This window comes from Cardiocondyla obscurior, linkage group LG02 (genome assembly GCF_019399895.1).
Source record: "Cardiocondyla obscurior isolate alpha-2009 linkage group LG02, Cobs3.1, whole genome shotgun sequence".
Taxonomy (NCBI): domain Eukaryota; kingdom Metazoa; phylum Arthropoda; class Insecta; order Hymenoptera; family Formicidae; genus Cardiocondyla; species Cardiocondyla obscurior.
Genome location: NC_091865.1, coordinates 12,263,530 through 12,281,413, shown reverse-complemented (window position 1 = coordinate 12,281,413; position 17,884 = coordinate 12,263,530). Strand labels below are relative to the sequence as shown.

The window sequence follows — 17,884 nt, the reverse complement described above, 5'->3', positions numbered from 1 at the left end:
GCTAAACCCGGCAAACGAGAGAGCGCGCAAAAATTAATGTATCGCAATTTGCGCGGTTTGTCCGCTGATTTCCACGTTTAATAAATGCGGACGCAAATGCACGGCCACCGTGACGTTATGCTCGACGACGGCGATGATAATTATCGTTTAACATTATAAATTAGAGAAAAAAAAAATTCTAGCGCGAAGAGTAAAGAATCGAAAAGATGTACGACGACTATCGCTATTATAATAATTAATAATCAGCGTTTTCGTATGTATATTAATGGCCGATATATTTTACGACACGACAGTAAGAAGCGAAAAACCGGGCTTATTAACTTGCCGGGGTTTTTTTTTTATGTTTTTTTTTTTTTACGTGTGTTTTTATAACAGTCATAAATATTTGTAGATGCATCGCACGTTCGTAATAGTATCGCCGGATGTTGGTAACTTGCGGATTCCTAGTGTACAAGCTTCCGCTGTCGGCGCGAAGTTTCTATTACTGCTTTCCACGGCGAAACTTTGTTGCTCAAATTCGAAATGACAAAGTAGTACCGTGCACACGGTGACGCGGCGATTTATCGGACGGCCCGGATACAATACTAGCACTGTAAAAAGTTTTTCTCGTACATATAAAAGATACTGTGGAAAAAGATGGAAAGTTAAACTATAAGACTTTAAAAAAGAAAAAAAAAAAGAGAGAGAAAAAGGAAAAAAGAGAGGCTGTATATGAATATCGCGAGATATTTTATACTTAAAAATGTTTTCTCAAAATTCTTAGCGAAGCAGCATGTTTGCGCAATGCCAGTCGCGTGTACGTGAAAGAGGCGTTTATTTGTGGTTTTCGGCGACTTTTATGCAAAACAATCGCGACGCAAAGCGATTCCCATTCCGCGAAATAGAAATTGCCTTTCTGCTGAGCGCTCTCGTGCCGTGAAATTGTTTGCGCGTAAAGAATGAAACTTAAATGATTCCTTTCTGGCATCCGCGGATATTTGCGTTGTCCTCGATTTAAATACGATTTCTCAAGGGGAATCGAACTGGAATATCCGGATGTAAATTGAAATATTTAATATTCCGCGCGAAAAGCGCCGATTGCCGGGTGAATGCTAGTCGTTTATCGCAACGTTAAAATTTTCACGGGCTATCGGTACTATCGGGGACGAGGAAAAGTGGCAATCGTATACAGAAACGTGCTGTGCGATCGTCAACGGTTCAATTGAACGCTACTGTGACATTTCGTGCTTAATTTCCTAGATCCGGTATACGCGCCTTAAATTGAAACTCCATTAGTAGGAAACGACTACGTGAAGCACCGTCTGCGGCACCTGTTTTCGGGAATTCGCAAAGGCTTCGCCGACAAAAGCTATAATCCTCGGTTACGTCAGGATAGCTCCGCACGCGTCGACCGCCGCACAAAAGTGGAAAGTAAAAGCAGGTAGAGAAAGAGAGGAAGAAACAGAGGGATGGTAGAAGGCGCGTGCACGCGAAACATACAGCCGCCACTTGCTGGTATACGGAAATATGCTGAATATTTTCCGAGGATATGTCGGATATCCCCGGATTTATACAATTCCACGTCAGTTATTGCCTTTAAGGGCGGCGCGATATTTTATTGTACATCGGAGCCTCGGGAAAAGAGAAAAGTGGCTTATCCGTTCGCACGATTTCTTTTATTTTGCAACCTGTCACTCGACATTCGCGAAATAAGTGTTGGGAATTTAGTCTTTGCAACGTCGGGGGCGCAAGAGAGAGAGAAAGAGAGAGAGAGGGGGGCAGAGGGAATCGATAAAGCGAACTATTCCATCTTTTGACACGTTCAATCTGGCTGTCGCGGTCTCGTAATTGCGCGGAAATGAGGGCTCGCTAAATTAAATTCAGCGCACGATAGAATTTTATGGTACTTCGAGAGAGTTGTCTGGAATTATTAATCCGCTGAATCCGGCAGCGAGGGGGAGAAAAAAAAAAAAAAAAGAGTAACTCGTGAATTTGCGAAATATCCGTGTTCGCGTAGAAGTCGATACAAACACGCGCGCGCCCGGCAGGTTCATCATGTGGACCGTTCCCTGCAAAGTTTCATCATATGTCTGTGTGTTTCTGTGTACCTCTAACTTTTGCAAAAGTTCACCGCAGCGCTCCCACCCTCGTTGCAACGCGTGAGGAAAAAACCACCGCGCCAATCTCGTTTATGCACTTTCTATTAGAGTTAGAAATAGAAACTCGCGTTTCAATACGCGTGGAATATTGCTTATTAAACACAAACTTATTAAAGAATTATATTTTTAAGCGAATTATTGTAATTGGATTTTGAAGTAAACCGCGGAAATTCTCTTCTGATCGACAAGCTTCAACGCTCTCGTAACAATCGATCGAATTATTTCTTGCGTCAAACTTTTCTGCGGTACACGTACATTTAACAAATTGCGCGGAGGGGAATCGGACATACGGAGGTATTAACATTTTCAGTGGCGCTTTGAAAGTTTAAGTGCGCAGCGGCAGTCGTACACAGACCGGGGAGGGGGGGGAGAGCGTCTCGTCAGAAAGTTTAGAGACGGAAACTCTTAGAAGACCGCGTACAGCGATGGAACGGCGTGTCATTAATATAACACGTATTTTTGCATGCTGGCCGTAGATTCGGTAATATTATGCGCAGTCGCTCGAATATTCAACGGCGGTCGCGTCGTTGCGGTGCGGCTACTGCTATGCATACCGGATACGTTATAGATCGCAGACGAGCCGCGCGTTAGTAAAGGGGCACGGGCACGGTGTTCAATTCGTAGGATAGTTAAGGGCACTGACGTAACTACTGCAGCTAATGAGGCATAAACAACCGGGGGTGCTAGGTGCCCGAGACCACGCGTATGGCAACCACCATTCCCTAAACCGTTCTCTCCGTTTCTCTCTCTCTTCCTCTCTCGGTCCGTTCGCTACACCCGCTTGCCAGCCATCCCCCTACCCTTCGCGCCCGGACCGGCTATCCTTGTCTATTTTAGTGGCCGTCTATAGTTTAGTCACTGTTCTCGTAAACTAATAATATCGACGCCGCAGAACGGTCCTTCCGTGCGGTCAGCCTCGAATTTATGGTCGCCGACCCCCGGCTCGCACTCGCGCTCGCTTTACCCGCCCGGGATCGTCGTTCCGGATCGTTCCGGTAAAACATCCACAGTTTACGGTTCGCCACGTCTGAACTGTGGAAACCGGGCAACGGTTCCGCGAAGGGTATTTCGGCTTTTCTGCGAGCCTCCCGACGTTAAAAGTCCTCTGTCGGCCCGGCGAAAGTCGAGAGAATCGGAAGAGTAACGTTCCCGTAGTTTCGTTTAATCGGTATCATCCGCGCTAACGCCGTTCTATTTTAAAGCATCTGTGGGTGCTGTTAAGTTAAACCTCGCTGAGTTAAATTTAATCCTATCTGTAAAAAAATGGTTTGACGCCTGAATTAGCTAATAATCGATTCTATTGTTGCCGTTTATTAAATTATATATATATTTTTTTTATTACAGATCGACGCAGCTGCATTTACTACCGTCAACAAAAGTGTCCCATCTGAGAGGAGGAGCAGGCCCGGGAAGGGCGTCATGCATCGGCGGAGCAACTTATAGGTAAATATACATTTTTTTTTTTTTTAGAAAATCCTTATAAAAATGAAGCTCTTTACCTCTACATTAATTTAAATACATGTCTACAATAATGTTTTATTTTATGTTACAGTCACCGGCTGAATTTTACAACTCCGCTGAAGCTGCAAATTGGTGAGTCGCATGATTATTTTTTCGTAGTTTAATGGTAATTGGGGTTTCTTTAAAAGTAGCGCGCGCGTAGCGCGCGTATGGTTCTTTCTAGTATTACAAAAACCATTTAATACTGATAAGAAGTCCGGAGAAAAATGATTGAATAAAATAACGAAAGTTGGTTAAAGTAATTAATTAGCTCGAGAATTGTACAAAAAAGAAAAAAAGAAAAAAAAAGGCAATCCCTGCTCTGCACATCACACGTTTGTAACGTCCAGACGCGTTTTATATGAAACAAAGAACGACGTGAACATTTAGAATTATATTCGTGTTACGAGACGAAGGCAAAGTGACATCAATCTTACTTTGTGCGAGCTCGCTGGGTCACGTAGCGAGAGGCTGTATATTCTTATTCAGATTAATGCTTCCCTTTTCTTTTGTTTTTTTTTCGTCACTGCGCGATTCCAATCGCCCGATTATTCTTATGGCATGCGACACGCAACAAGTTCGCGTGAAACGAGCTTAATCTCGGCCGGGACGTGAGTTGAGCGATGAGTTCACATCAAAAATGATTTTCTTACGCAAGATTGTACACGATATCATGTTATTGCCTAAGTGCCTTTTACGTTTATTTCCTATTCTCGAGAACGCACGCTGATTCTTAATTATTTTGCCATAAATTTTCGTCGCAATAACAATATCACGAGTACACACCGACAATATCGTGAAATCCACTAGAAAGAAGAGTAATAAAAAAAAAGGAAATAATCATAACAAATTGTGCTAAATTATAAAGTCGGGTTTATTAAAAAATCAAAAAGATTATGCTGCAATCAGTGCCACGTGTGCCATTTTTGTATACAAAAAGCGTGTACATGTTGCGTTATTTAGAAAAAGATAAATCGTTCGAAATAAACTGTTTTCGTTGTAACGAACAGCTTCTGCGACTCGCTATATCTTTAAGAGTAATCCCGGAGAGATTTCTTGTATTACGAGAAAATCCGAGCCTCCTCGATCCATCAAAATAGAGCGGGAGAAAAGGCCGTCCTTGACGCTCGTCGAGTGTCTTTTAAAAGTACACCCTCGCTTTAGCACCAGTCATTACCGCGCGTCGGTGCGATTGTTCCGCGCGCTAATTTCCGAGGACATCACCAGTTACGCCCCGTTATTCGCTGTAAGAAATCCCTCAGTAGAATTTTTACCGTTCTCCCCAGGGAGTGAACTGGAAGATAGGCGGTCTGATAAGCTTCTTGCCGGCTTCGCCGGTGATAATTAAGTAGCGTGAGCCGCCTGGTTAAGTTTTGTTTACTACGCGAGGAACGAGCGTGGAGCGCGAGAAGGAAGGCATTTACTTGCTACGAACGAGCGACGAGAATGAAAGAAAGTAAGAGCGCGAGATCGGCGGGCGGGTAACTCTAACGGGTTTAAGAGGGTCGTTCTTAAAGCTCGTCCGACCGGCCCGAGTATCAGGGAAGGCGCGTTGGCCGTGAGGAGGAACGAAGATGAGAGAAAGAAGCGGGAGAAAGTGGAAGGCGAATGTATGGAGGAGACGAAAGGACCCGGGAAGAAAGAAAGAAAGAGAGAGAGAGAGAGAGAGCAATGTCGAGCCGAGGAGCGTACTTCTTCGCGTTTCAAAGTAATTTCGTTAAACGCTGGTGGAAGCTCGCCCGTGAGAGAAGAACAACGTTCCCGTTGTTTAAACGTATAGCCTCTTTCCGAACAGTTGAGAGGATAGAACGCTTGCCGGTTCTCTTTAGACACGAAGGCGACGAAACGAGGGAGAGAAATCGATCGTTTCGCCGTTCTCGTCATTTTCATCGTTGTCGCATCCTCGCGGCCGAGGGTGCGAGAAACGTTTCTCTTTCTTTCTCTCTCTCTCTCTCTCTCTCTCTTTTTCTCTTTCTTTCGTTTCGTCGACATATGTGTTGCTTGTTCGTAAAATGCGGCTAAACCACCGCGAAATCTAAATGACCGTAGAATCTGTATCGAACAATGCTTTCACGGATCATCGAGCGATGATGACATAGCAGTAAAGAGCCCTCCCGTTTGAAAGCGAGACCGAAAGTTCGCAGCATTGCTCGCCGACGCGTACAGAAAACCGTCGATAATAATATCACTCGTTGTTAGCATTATTACAATTATTGTGCAAAGAGGAAACGCGCGCGAACAAATTTTTCGGCTCATTAAACAGCGCAATCACGCGATTTCTTTTGAACGTGCGTTTATTTAAAGATATCGCTTGGAAAAAAAAAGAAAAAAAATAGTATTACCTTTCTCATTGTGCCGCGCCGTTTGTTCTCCTCTTTAATAGTTAATTGATACATTTTTCTTGCTAATTGCGCTATTAACTGCGTCATTAAAATCAACTTACATTAGTATCAAAAATTACATTAATTCTAGCGAGCGAGGGAAATGCACGAAATTTTGCTCCGGTATTCATTACGAGATACTCGAAACAATTAATTCCGTCCATGGCCGATTGAATATACGGGCGTTGGAACTTTCATCTGACGAAATCTCAACAATTTTGCGGACTGTGAAACCTACTCTCGCGCGCACTGGGCGCGTACGTTTCACCCTTCACGTAGAAACCGATATCTTCATATTAGAGAGCTCGACAAACGGCGAAACGGCGCGAGAATTTCGATAGAAAATAACGCTGGCGGAGCGCGTGAACTTTCGTCAATAATTATTATTGAAAGGCTCACCGGGACAATTAATTCCGATCTTCCGCGGACAAACTACTGGTCCCGTTTAAACGCCGTCGCTTATGCGAGAATCAAGCCTCGGTTCCATTTCGTTCGCCGAATAACCGTCGTAGAATTTCATTAGGCCCGTAGACAGGCGTTTTCCACGCGCCGGCGGGAACGGACTCGCATAAATCGACTTCGTAACCTGCCTCGCATAATCCACCACCCGGCAAAGGGCTCGAACCCTCGATAAGTGGACCGAACATCGTTCGCTAATTTGCTAAGTGGAATTTGTCGCGGACCGGCGAGTTGATTTACGGGGGAAAATAAAGGCCGGCGGTATTGCTCGACCCGGGAAATAACCGCGTGGAAATAACGGAAGGCAGCAATCGTGAACGTGCGAAATGCACGCCGCCATATCGTCCGCGAAGAGTGTCATATAAACGGGGCGGCGATGGTACATCCCGCTATTACGTTCTTCCTCGTGTATCTTATGCGGCAGATCGATCCGCCGGTTCTATTTCATGACGCGTGTGATCCATGTAGTAACAAACGTGCTCCTTTATATCGCGGGTAAATCGCGACTGCTATTTATCGCTCGGGCATTTTCTTTTCTTTTTTTATTTTTTTTATTTTTGCGGCGCATTTTTGACGTCTAATGCCTTATTCATATCGAGCACACGCGCTCAGCGAATGAGAGCTAAAGTAATCCGTGTCGTTTTATTTGTACGACCCATTATGCATATCATCGGTGTGTCGATAAACTTCACGAATCGTGACGACCTTCGGGAATCGACATCCGGTGGCGCGGGGTAAATCGTTAGAAATTTATTCACACGGCGGGGGTCTCGACCGACCCCCGCCGACGCCAAGTTATTCCCGGCGGTGTGGCTAAAGCCGACGCGTAAAATTCACGCCATCCCTTTACATAACTGGATTCAATCGGAAGGCGTTTTCCTTGCGAACGCGACTTCGCGAATGCACATCGATGAGGTTCTTCCCTCGTTCGCAGGTTTGAAGGGAGTGCTGCAGCTTGACGCGGCACGGGGCGGCAAAGGGTGGCCTTACACATTTGGAGAAAAGCGGAACGAATGTAGATTCGACGCGCTCGCGCGTATTCCTGCGACATTCTACTTGCCGCTCGCGAAAAGTTAAGTCGAACGTGAAGCGTGCATTCCGCAGAAAAGCACCTTGCCGCGCTCGAAAACCGCCGTAATATAACGTAAGAGATTAATTAGCAGCACCTCCGCGGACGTGTACCACGAGAATCGCTTTTTAGACCGTCCCGCTGCTGCTGGGTCAATATTATTTACGGCCAGAATTCGCGAGCCGGAAATCGCGCGCCTCCGCGTTACGGAGGATCGATTTGGAGGAAGCTTTCAAATATAAATTTAATCGAGATATACGTTTTATTTGGGCAATTCGCGTCGCTCGAACAAAAATTGATTCAGCTCGAAACGATAGTTTGATGACGAAACGAATTCTCTCCCTCGCGACACGAAGATTTTCGCGCTGCGAGCGGTTAATAGAAAACATTATCCCGAGCAACGTCCGTGAAATTACAATATCATATGAATCGCTTTAAAAAATAGCTTTTGTCCTGAAAATATAAAAAATAGGTTTTCTTTACAACAGTGTTATTATTATTTTTTTATTTTTTTATTTTTTTATATTTTTAAACATACATGTACACACATAACGCATTTAGTCAACGAAAGATTGTTTCATTTTCCACCTGGCACTGATACACAGACAGTAAAACGGACAGTAACAAAGCGCGATAATAAAAATTCTTAAAATCAAGTTTTAATTCCAGTTCGCTAAACATTTTTTTCGAGTTTCGGAAAAATTTTATTTTTCGAACAACTAATGGTAACAATTGTTATTCACACTCGCGTCGAAGTATTAAAGTTCTCCATTATTTCCGTCGAGTAATAGGTATGAAGGGCGAAAACAAAAATCCGCAATGGCGCGTTGTTCGACTACGTCCAGGCGGGACTATTTCAATTTCATATATATTTCTCTAGATATCGCGAATTTAACGGACGGCAACATTATTTGTATTTCCCCGGAGTTTCGAGCATTATTCCGCTTTCCTCGACACGTAGCTACGTGCATGTGCACGCGTATATATAATGCGCACGGTTTGCGATACGGAAACCGCAATGCTACCCGTAAGAAAGTTACGAGGCTTAGGTGCAGCAAGTCTGTAACGTGCGTGAATGCGAGTTTACCTCCGTAACAAGCTTACAAACGCCGGTGCTTGATGTTCGTATGGAGTCGGATAGAAAATTGATCCTTGGAGCGGAGTTTCTTGAATGCCGCGAAAATGGACAAAGTAAGAGGCTTCGTTAGGAGCCGTTTAAATTCCTAAGGCTTACCCTGGCCGATCGATCGAATAACTCGCGCGATAAACTCGATAAATTATTTTATACGCATACATACGAATCATATTCGGGCGTATAATGCGTTAATTGCAGCTTGTTTAAAATTATCTACTCGCACACGTGTACAAAACCCGGCGTTCTCGCTTCGGTTATTTAACACTGCGCGTGTTGATTCGACTGCCACTCACTTCGCTGAAAGGCACTTATGCTCATATGAAATATTATTTCACGCTTCTTGTCTTGCTTTACGGAAAGATACAGACGTTCCGCGAACAAAAGCGTCGGACGGATGGGCCGCCAATATTTTCAGTAGTAACACTCGATGTCTGGAACATCGGGTTGAAGCGACAAGAGCGGAAAGAAAAACCGTAGAAATACCGGTATATATATATAAGAGTAGACGAGAGATCGGCGTTCCGGTCAAAGAAAAAGCGCGAGGTAGAAAGACACGTGAAAGATGATACCGGTCGAGAGATAGAATATACATACACACGCACGTCCTATCTATATTTGATACTGCTGTCACGCCGTATGGCGTGTGGTAGACATAGTTGATTCATCCAACCGGAAATGAAGCTAGAGTGACCGTCGCATACTTCAACGTTGCATTTCCCGTTGTTATCCCTGAATTATCACCGAAAATATGACGAGATAGACAACCGACCGACGCGAAATTACGGGAGGGAATAACAATTGTCAAGCAAACGAGTGTCTGCGAACAGGTTTAAATTTCGATTTCTTTTCTCCTTGCGGCTTAGCTAAACTTATTCAACAAATAATAGTACACGCGGAGAAATAATTACAACGTTATTCGACGGTGAAGCCGCACGGGACTCCGTCAGTCGTTGCTCGTGTTCGTGCGATTCGCAAACTCGATTTGATCAAGTTTCCGTGTAAAAACGATGTTTAGGTTTTCTCGTTAATGGCGATGGCCATAGTGCACTGTCCGGGCTAGTACGGAATGGAATATTAATGGAACACCTGCCGTCTCTATTCGCCGGGAGTAAGTCTGCCACATATTTTCCGTACGTGGGAGAGTGCTTTTAAAAGTGCCGGCGAAGGCTCCTCTGTTTGTTTGATAATGAGAGAAAAGCTTCGATTCTCTCCATCTCGCCCCCATTTACCGGGCTCCCCCGTTCCGCTATCGTTCGCGTGGTCCTCGCTGTCCGTGCGGGCGAAGATTAATCGTGTAACAACACCTGGCACTTAATCGGTCTGCTTGCGGAAAATCCCGTCCTCTCGCAAGTAGTAGTAGTTACACTCTTGTCAGACACGGGGCTCACCTCGCCGCTATCGACAAAGCTCCCATTGTCCCAGTTAGGTCAGAATTACTGATGTGTCGTTCCACGGATAGAGAGCGGAAGGTACAGCGCGTACAGCAGATTTAACCGGCACGCAATTCGCGGGAACAAAAGACCGCATTTACAGCCTAATTGACAGGATAGTTTATTGAGCAAACTTCCCAAGTTAATCGAAGTTCATGTCGCCGGGCCAATAAAACAACTGGGGCGTCGTTTGTTAGCAGACGAGAATTTCCAATACATTTTACTAACGAATTAGCGGACCTCGCATTGTCGCGAGCGCGCCTACGGGGGCTCTAATATAAAATTGAATTTATAATCGACAAGCGCGCGTCGCAAATTGCGACATGTAATAATCGATTTACACTCGAATGCAAGTTAAGTTATTATCGCGAGAGCGGACCGGCCGATGTAATCGTAAGGCGACAGTGTTTCTCGATATATCGGGCTCGGTTCCCGCGAGCCCGTGACTGCCGTCGCGAGACGTTTAACGCGATAAAGTTAACAGGCACTGCCGGCTGAATGGATAATCCGTGCAAGAATTGGAGCGATCTAGTTAAGACGGGCATTTAAAGCGCAGGATTTTCCGATGAAGATCGCGTACCGCGCTGAATCGGAATATCAGTCGGGTGTGGAGGATCGCGTTGCGCTCACACGGTACGCGATTTCGAGACGAAGGTAAAACGAAAGGAGAAAAAAGTATCAACGTTCCGGAAAGCCGTACAGTCGTTTCCTTGGCAGCCGCGCACCCAATAATCGTCTCCGCCGGCAGTGATCATAACAGTTACGTCGCGCGCGAGACCGTCTCTATTTTCGCCGAACGGAGTATAACATTATTATAAGAACGCGGCTACGAGGAAAGCCGGGAGAAGCGGTCATCGATATGAACGGCACACGTGTTGCGACTGATATTTCTCGAATAAATCCGCAACAAGCGTTTGCACGAGGAGCTTTAATCCGTATTTATTTGTTATTTATTACTTGTATTATAGCGGTCCAAAGCAACGTTCTGAAATCAGATAAACGGATATCTTTCAATAAAGAGGGTGGAATTTTTCTCGCGAATTTCGCCGAGTTGCGGATTTTTCGACAAAAAGCGAAGTTTGCGGGACGGAGAAGCCGGGGGGTTCGGGAAAGACGAAAAATGAAGTCGAAATGGAAATCTTCCGGTGAAATTTTCCGCGAGGCAGATTCCCACGATATTCTCCACAGGCGACCGCCATTTCCGCTTTTGAAACCCCTTTCGAAAGCGCGCGGCTTATCCGCGCGATCATCCGGTTTCCGCGTTCCCTCTCGGTTACCCGAGAGACGAGGAAACGCACCGCGTAGCGCCACTCGAATTCACATTTCACGCGTTATAATCTTTAATTAAAGCGAGTTTTCCGTCGCGCATAATGTGAGGTCATTAGACGACGTCGGATGCCGCTGCGAGTTGCCCTCTTCGCCATCGCAGCTGCCTCCGTCCCGCTTCTCTTGGCCTGCCCGTTTTGTCTCCGTCCTCGTTTACTTCGCAGCCAACCGCTGTTTCGCAAAAGCATTTAAGCGAGTGGCGCTCGTCGTTAAAAATTACGAGCCGCGATACCTTACGACGTTACCTCGGCGTTTCCTGCATCGCGTATCGCTCCTTGATATGCAATCGCCATTAACCCCATTTCGCGTCCCGTCTTATAAGCGCAGCTCATACATCGCGCATCTTTTGAAAACAGCCGCTCGCACCCGATCGCCGCGAGCTTGCTTCCTTTACGGCCCAAGAGATCTCGTTCGTAATTTAGTTTTTTCTAAGACACTGCAAAGAGATAGCGTTACGGGAGGCTAATTCTAATTTCGCTTGCAGCGTATTTTTGATGAAATGATAGTTTAAATAATATACGTATACATAACGTAATTCGGCAAATAAAACCGACGACCGCGGTCGTGCTGCGTTACATCGGCGCCAATCCTCTTAGCTCTCGATGGGGGAGCTTATATATATTCAGTCGCTCGTTCGGTGTATACATAACTGCATCTTATTGCGAACAATCTTGATTCTCGTCGGTTGTATCTCTTCGGTACAAGTTCAAGTAACCAAGAGCGATCTCCCCGCCGCAAGTCCCGACCGACCGTTTCTGTTTCGCATTCGGGTGGGATTCGGTGCCGCCATTGAACATCCGCTTACGTTTCTCGAACGATGCACCTCCATTATGGATGGCTTGCTCCCCCGTTTTACCCCGCCGCGAAGGTACGCGACTCGTCATCTTTCTCGTCGACGTTGTGGTGTATTCGTATGACGCGTCGCACTCGAGCTCTCTGCGAGGCTTTCTCGCGATCGTCCGGGAAACGAGCGGTCGTCATCGTCGTCGTCGTCGTCGTCGTTGTCGAGAAAGAGGAAAAAGAAGGAGACTTTAAAAGAGCTAGGCGAGCTGAGGAGTGGATGAAGGCGCAGTAATGGAGAATGTTTGCGAGCGCAACGGGGCTTGGTAGTTAGGGCGGATGGCTAAAGGGGTTTTATTATATCTGCGGAAGAGTCACGCGAGTGCTGGGTTACGGGAGATATATCCGCGAGGCGACAACGAAAAGCAGGTGGTTTCTCCGGGTCCAGGAACGAGTTACGAAGGCGCGCGCGGAGGACAAGTCCACGCCGGCCAAGCGATATAAAAGGTTTTATTGTATTCCCGTGGAAGTGCCGTGTGAGAGACGGCTGAGAGACCGTCCACGCACGTAGTTCCATCTCAAAGACAAAGGCCTTTATTCACTTATTCGACGGGCACGATGCGAGATCATTGGCTGAGATTAAAGGCATTCCTCGCTATCCCGACCATTTATAAATCTTCACAGCTTTGTTCGGTCTACCGTGAATGTACATCTGTAGCACTTTAAAGCGCACATCTGGATCGTGCTCTCGATTCCGTTTTCCAATTAATTTCAGATTAATTTTAAATTAATTTTAAATTATTTTCGAGTTGCGAAATATATTATATTACGGAAAATCTATCGACGTTCGAGCAGCTGATTGCACAATCATCAGATTGTGATACGAAAATATAAAAAAAAGATAAAATAAAATAAAGTAAGAACGATATATTTTAAATGTAAAGTCCCCGGGAGGATCGAAAGATCGAAATTAAGAACGCGATCTCTAATATTTATTATGTCACCTGCCTAATTTCGTCGTTTCATTTATTATGCATATAAATGTCAATTGTTTTTTTTTTTTTTTTTTTTTTTTTTTACCGTGACGCTTGGACGTATTTCATATTGACCGGTGCGCGATTCCGCGTGTAATTTTCCACGGATATCCGAAAAGTATCGCGGCAGTATCATCGTCGAGCCGTCTCGCGGCATCGATTGATTCGACCTATCTACCCTGCGCCGTCCGCACAACGTCGCATCCATCACCCCTTCGGGTCCATAAATAAATTACGGTCGCGTGACATTTACCGGTTACACACCGGCGCGCTCTTTCTTCGTCGTCGTTCTCCCGGTCTCTTTCGACATAGTCCGAGTATAAAGGGAACTTCTTCGCCTACGTCCGACGAAAACGCGGCGCGGCGTGCGTTTGCTCAAAGACTTTTCCCATGAACGCGAACGGCTGATGTAAGGAACAAAATAAAGAGGAGGGTAAAAAGAGGGAATAAGAAAAAGAGGGAGGAGGGAAAAGAAGAAAAGGGAGCAAGATAGAACTCAGGGAAAACGTAGGAGAGTTTGAAAACCGGAACGAACCGTCGAAATCGTACCCTTTAAGTTTCCTTTTGTGGCATTGGCGTCCCTCTTTTGACCGGTCATCCGATAAGGAGATCCCGGTATCTATTCGTTTTTAGTCGTAACCCCTGGAGTACCCAGCTGAAAAGCTCACAGGGAACCACCGCGACCGCAGGCGGAAAAACAAATGACCCAGCGATAGCACTCGCGAAAAATCTTAATAGAAGCGGAGAGGCGATTCAGCGCCGTTGCGACTCACAATTAATAGACTTCGTTTTTGTAATAAAAAAAAATTAATAAATAAAAAATAAATAAATATATAAATAAAAATAAACAAAGAGAATGAGAGACGTATAATTTTAACACACCGCGAGAAAAAGGTCAGGCCGCATTTCATCTGCGACATTTCCTCGAAAAGGCAACGATATCTAAGAAAGTACGCGTTTTATATTTAGCCGCGAATAAGCAGGAGGGTTAGACAAAGCGACATTCTGCGCGCCTGCTTTATAAATGATTTCACGCTTCCTTACCCGGGGTTTTTCTTTTTTTACCGCTTATCAATTCGAATAGATTATTTCAAAGCGTTTTATTTCCGCGCTTAATCCGAATCGAGCCTGCCGTTCGCGAACCTGCGTACGACGTGGAAATATAAATAGCTCAACGGATATCGTACGGAGGTACGTGAGAAACTGTTAACTCACGGGTAATAAAAATCAAATGACTTCAGACAATCGGCGGGATCTGCGCGCGGGGTTCTAAAACTGCACAGGTTATTTATTGCGAGGTGAACGGCAGCAGATGCGTCTGCAGTGTACACCGCGGAAAGGAAGTATACTACTTGCCTTTATCGGGGACGTTTAAGTGCCCGGATTATAGCCGGCGGAAAATTGATCCGCGGACTCGGCTCGCACGCGTGTTTTTGATCGACTACTTTAAGGTCGCCATCCCGGAAAAGATGAACGGCCACCTGCAAACGAAAAGATAAAATCCCGCTCCCATTGTCTCGTCCGTCTTGCCTCTGTAATTTCCTTTTTCTTCCGCAAGAGTTACACGAAGTAGCGCGCCGTTAAATTACACGGTGCGTCATGGCTCGCGGCCGAGATTACGCGCTAAAGATCTGGCCCGTAATATCGCTAACAGCTGCAAATCGCGGCGGCAGTGAAGTAAACAGGCGATTATCGTTAAATAATAGTTTTGAAAGCCGCCTATAATGCCCGTAGGACTTGATTCCCGCGGCAGATTCAATTCGATCGCTATTTTATTGCCGTCGCTCGGCGGGGGATGGAAAATTCGAAAAAATTTGCTGCAGTCGCGTGGTAGAATCCTGTTTATCGCCTCTTGGCTTCCCCGGCCGTATCTTTTACGTACGTGATGTCAAAGCCGGACACCGTATATCGATGCCCGTTTTTATAGGACATCTAAAAATATTTCTGGGTCATTGTCCGCCGATGTTTCGCCGTTCGTAATAGTCGGGCGCGAAGTGGAGTTTTGAACGCCGACAGAAAATGCAGCTTTATAGACGACTTTTCGTACTTGCGGGTGGGAAGAGCCTTCAGAATGACGCAGATACGTTCCTCTTTACTCTTTTTTTTTCTCTTCTTTTTTTTTTTTTTTTTACTATCGTACATACGAGCTCGTAAAAGAGTGCGAAGGAGACTCGACGATTACGACGTCTACGGCCGACAAAGTCAGACGTTAAGCGTTCAAAGCGGATGCTCTTTGCGTGACTTACAATCCCAATATGGCGATCTGGTTACGAGCGGGATCGTATTGCGGGAATTTTTAGGGCCGGCTACTGTGCGCCAGATTACTCGACAATTACAAAGGGAATTCGCCGCTCGTCTGGACATCGCGTGACAGGAAAGGAACGATATTTTACCGGCGAGTCGTGCGTATAATTTCGCTAGAATTAATGTTTATTCTCGACACCATATTCTCGGCATCGCTTTCATTTTTGCAAAAATAAACGTTCGAGTAAAAATTTTAATAAATTTTTTTTTTTTTTTCTAATAAAAGCACGGCGTTATTAATATATATATATGTGTATATAAAAGTAGATAAAACCGATGACGGTGTCGCGCCACTCCTCCGCTTGCGGCTATCGCACCGAGTTATACGTTCGACGGCCTCGGTATCGGTCTCGTAAATAGTTGATTAGGTAAAGGACCCCGTGAAAGAGACCTTTTCTCCTCGCGTACGGGGACAGCGCGATAAGGGGTTATGGAGAATGCTCTGGCGTGCGTGAAGACTGTAAATATTTCCCGCGAAACGTAAAACGCGTCCCGCTCGGTTACGTTCATATAGGGCTTTAAATAAAGCGATGAATTTAGTCAGAAGTAAGGCGGGCACCCGGCTCTTCTTGGCCTTTAAGTAAAATCTCCGTTGAACTAGAAGAGAAGATTTATGCGACGTTTAAATCAGTAAATAGTTTCACGGTGGATAATCCTTTTTCCTGGAGGAGAGAAGCGCCTGTTTTCCTACTCGCAACCACCGATCTCACCTTTCTCTCCTCCGTAAGAAAAATAGAGGGAGCGAGAGGGAGAGGATAGGAATGGACGCGCGGAGGAGAGCGCGTTTTAATGCGGGCACGATTTACAGTGCGAGTATTATCTTCATTAGCGTGCTACGTCTTGACATTTTCCGGCTGTAATAATTACTTAGGGCATTATTTCGCGCCGCGTAATCTCTTCGTCTTCCACGGTTTCTCAATCTCGCTCTTAATACCCAGCCAACAGCGGGCATTCCGCGTGAGATATCGCCGATGGAAGTTGTTTCGATCCCGCCACGAACAATGCTACAAATAGTGTTGTTAACCGAAACAAATTACTTTCTGTCTACGAATAGGGGGAGCTTCATTTCGCGTTATCATGTACCAGGTGGTGCCCAAGGTGCAAGGGATTCCAAGGAAGATTAATGCTTCGGAAGATGCGCGGGGGCTTTCAAAGGATGATAACTCATAGAAGGGGCGGCGCGCTGGCGTGTAACGTGCCACTAAATTGTACTCGCGGTGGAAAAGTGGATATGTCAACCGTCTCGTTAGCTTGTAGTGGCCTTTAAATAAAGCGATAAATTCGCCGAGGAGAGTTCACGACCCCGGGCACTACGCGGTACGACGCGCTGCTTCCGCTCTTCCGGCTCCGCCGGAAACCGCTTTTTGTAAGCGCGATCGCTCGCTTTCTTCAACCGTGGGAAATGTATGCGCGCTGGTCTATTGTAGGTAATAATTTTCTTTACTAATCTACGTACGGTTTAATATGCCGAGGCGGAGGGGAAGACATGGATCGGCCGCCGCGAAGCGTTTATATACGAATGGGCGTCCGATGGGAAAAATTCAACGCGCAATTTCGCGTCGGGCAGAAATAATACCGTATACCCTCGCGTCGCTTCCCCGAAATAGAGATTTAGAGACCCATGATTCATGGAGATAGGTAGGGCTCTAATTTCTATTGTTCCCGGGACGATAGAGTCGGAGCGGAGAAAGCCAGGTGCCCGTGTGCACATGTACCTTTACATGCATGCACGTCGTCTCGAAAGCGACTTCCACCGGGTGGCGAGTAATAGCTCCGCTGGCCGGTAGATTAAAACGCTCGCGGGTTCCGGCCGTTTCGTCGCCATTTATATTCGCGTACACGAAGGCCCCCCTCCGGTGAAACGTGTCAGGCATATGACCGATCTCCGGGAAACTCCTGACGCGTTTTCAGCCTGCCGGCAGCTTGCGAGCGAGTTGGCTCGTCGTAACGGACAGTTTAAAGCTTACCGCGGTGTGTCCTGCGCTGGTAATCCTCTCAATTTACTTCTCGTTATTGTGTACGTCCCGCACGGCTGTTTTCCCTCGACATCCCCCGGACGAGATCCTTTTAATTCCCCGTGTCCTCCGCGCTTAGCCGGCCGCGCTCGTCTCCGCGCGAGGAAAGATCTCCCTCGCCGGGCGGCGCTGGCTCGTTTTAAAGCGCCGGTTTCAATTAGGCGCATCCAGCGCGGTGTATATCTGCGTGGTTTTTTTTTTCCCCTTTCTTTTAATTTTCATATCCCCTGTATCGCCGTATGCGAAACGACCGGTCGGGACTTCTAATAAGCCCGGAGCACTCGCGACCGGCTGGAGGAATACGAGCGTTGTA

At 46.1% G+C, this 17,884-nt stretch overlaps 1 protein-coding gene and 1 long non-coding RNA gene across 3 annotated transcripts in view; one reads left to right on the top strand and one right to left on the bottom strand.

Annotated features, from left to right (window-relative positions):
- Positions 1-17,884, bottom strand: part of LOC139113103 (kin of IRRE-like protein 1) — a 314,721-nt gene that overhangs the window by 99,256 nt on the left and 197,581 nt on the right. The window lies entirely within an intron of this gene.
- LOC139113105 (uncharacterized) overlaps positions 3,306-17,884 on the top strand; it is an 84,376-nt gene continuing 69,797 nt past the window's right edge. The window contains exons 1-2 of one of the 2 annotated variants that reach the window (XR_011547615.1): positions 3,306-3,581; positions 3,691-3,731. This is a non-coding gene — a long non-coding RNA (uncharacterized lncRNA). Of the gene's footprint in view, positions 3,732-17,884 lie in introns of both variants that reach the window. The other variant, XR_011547614.1, reaches the window with a different exon arrangement.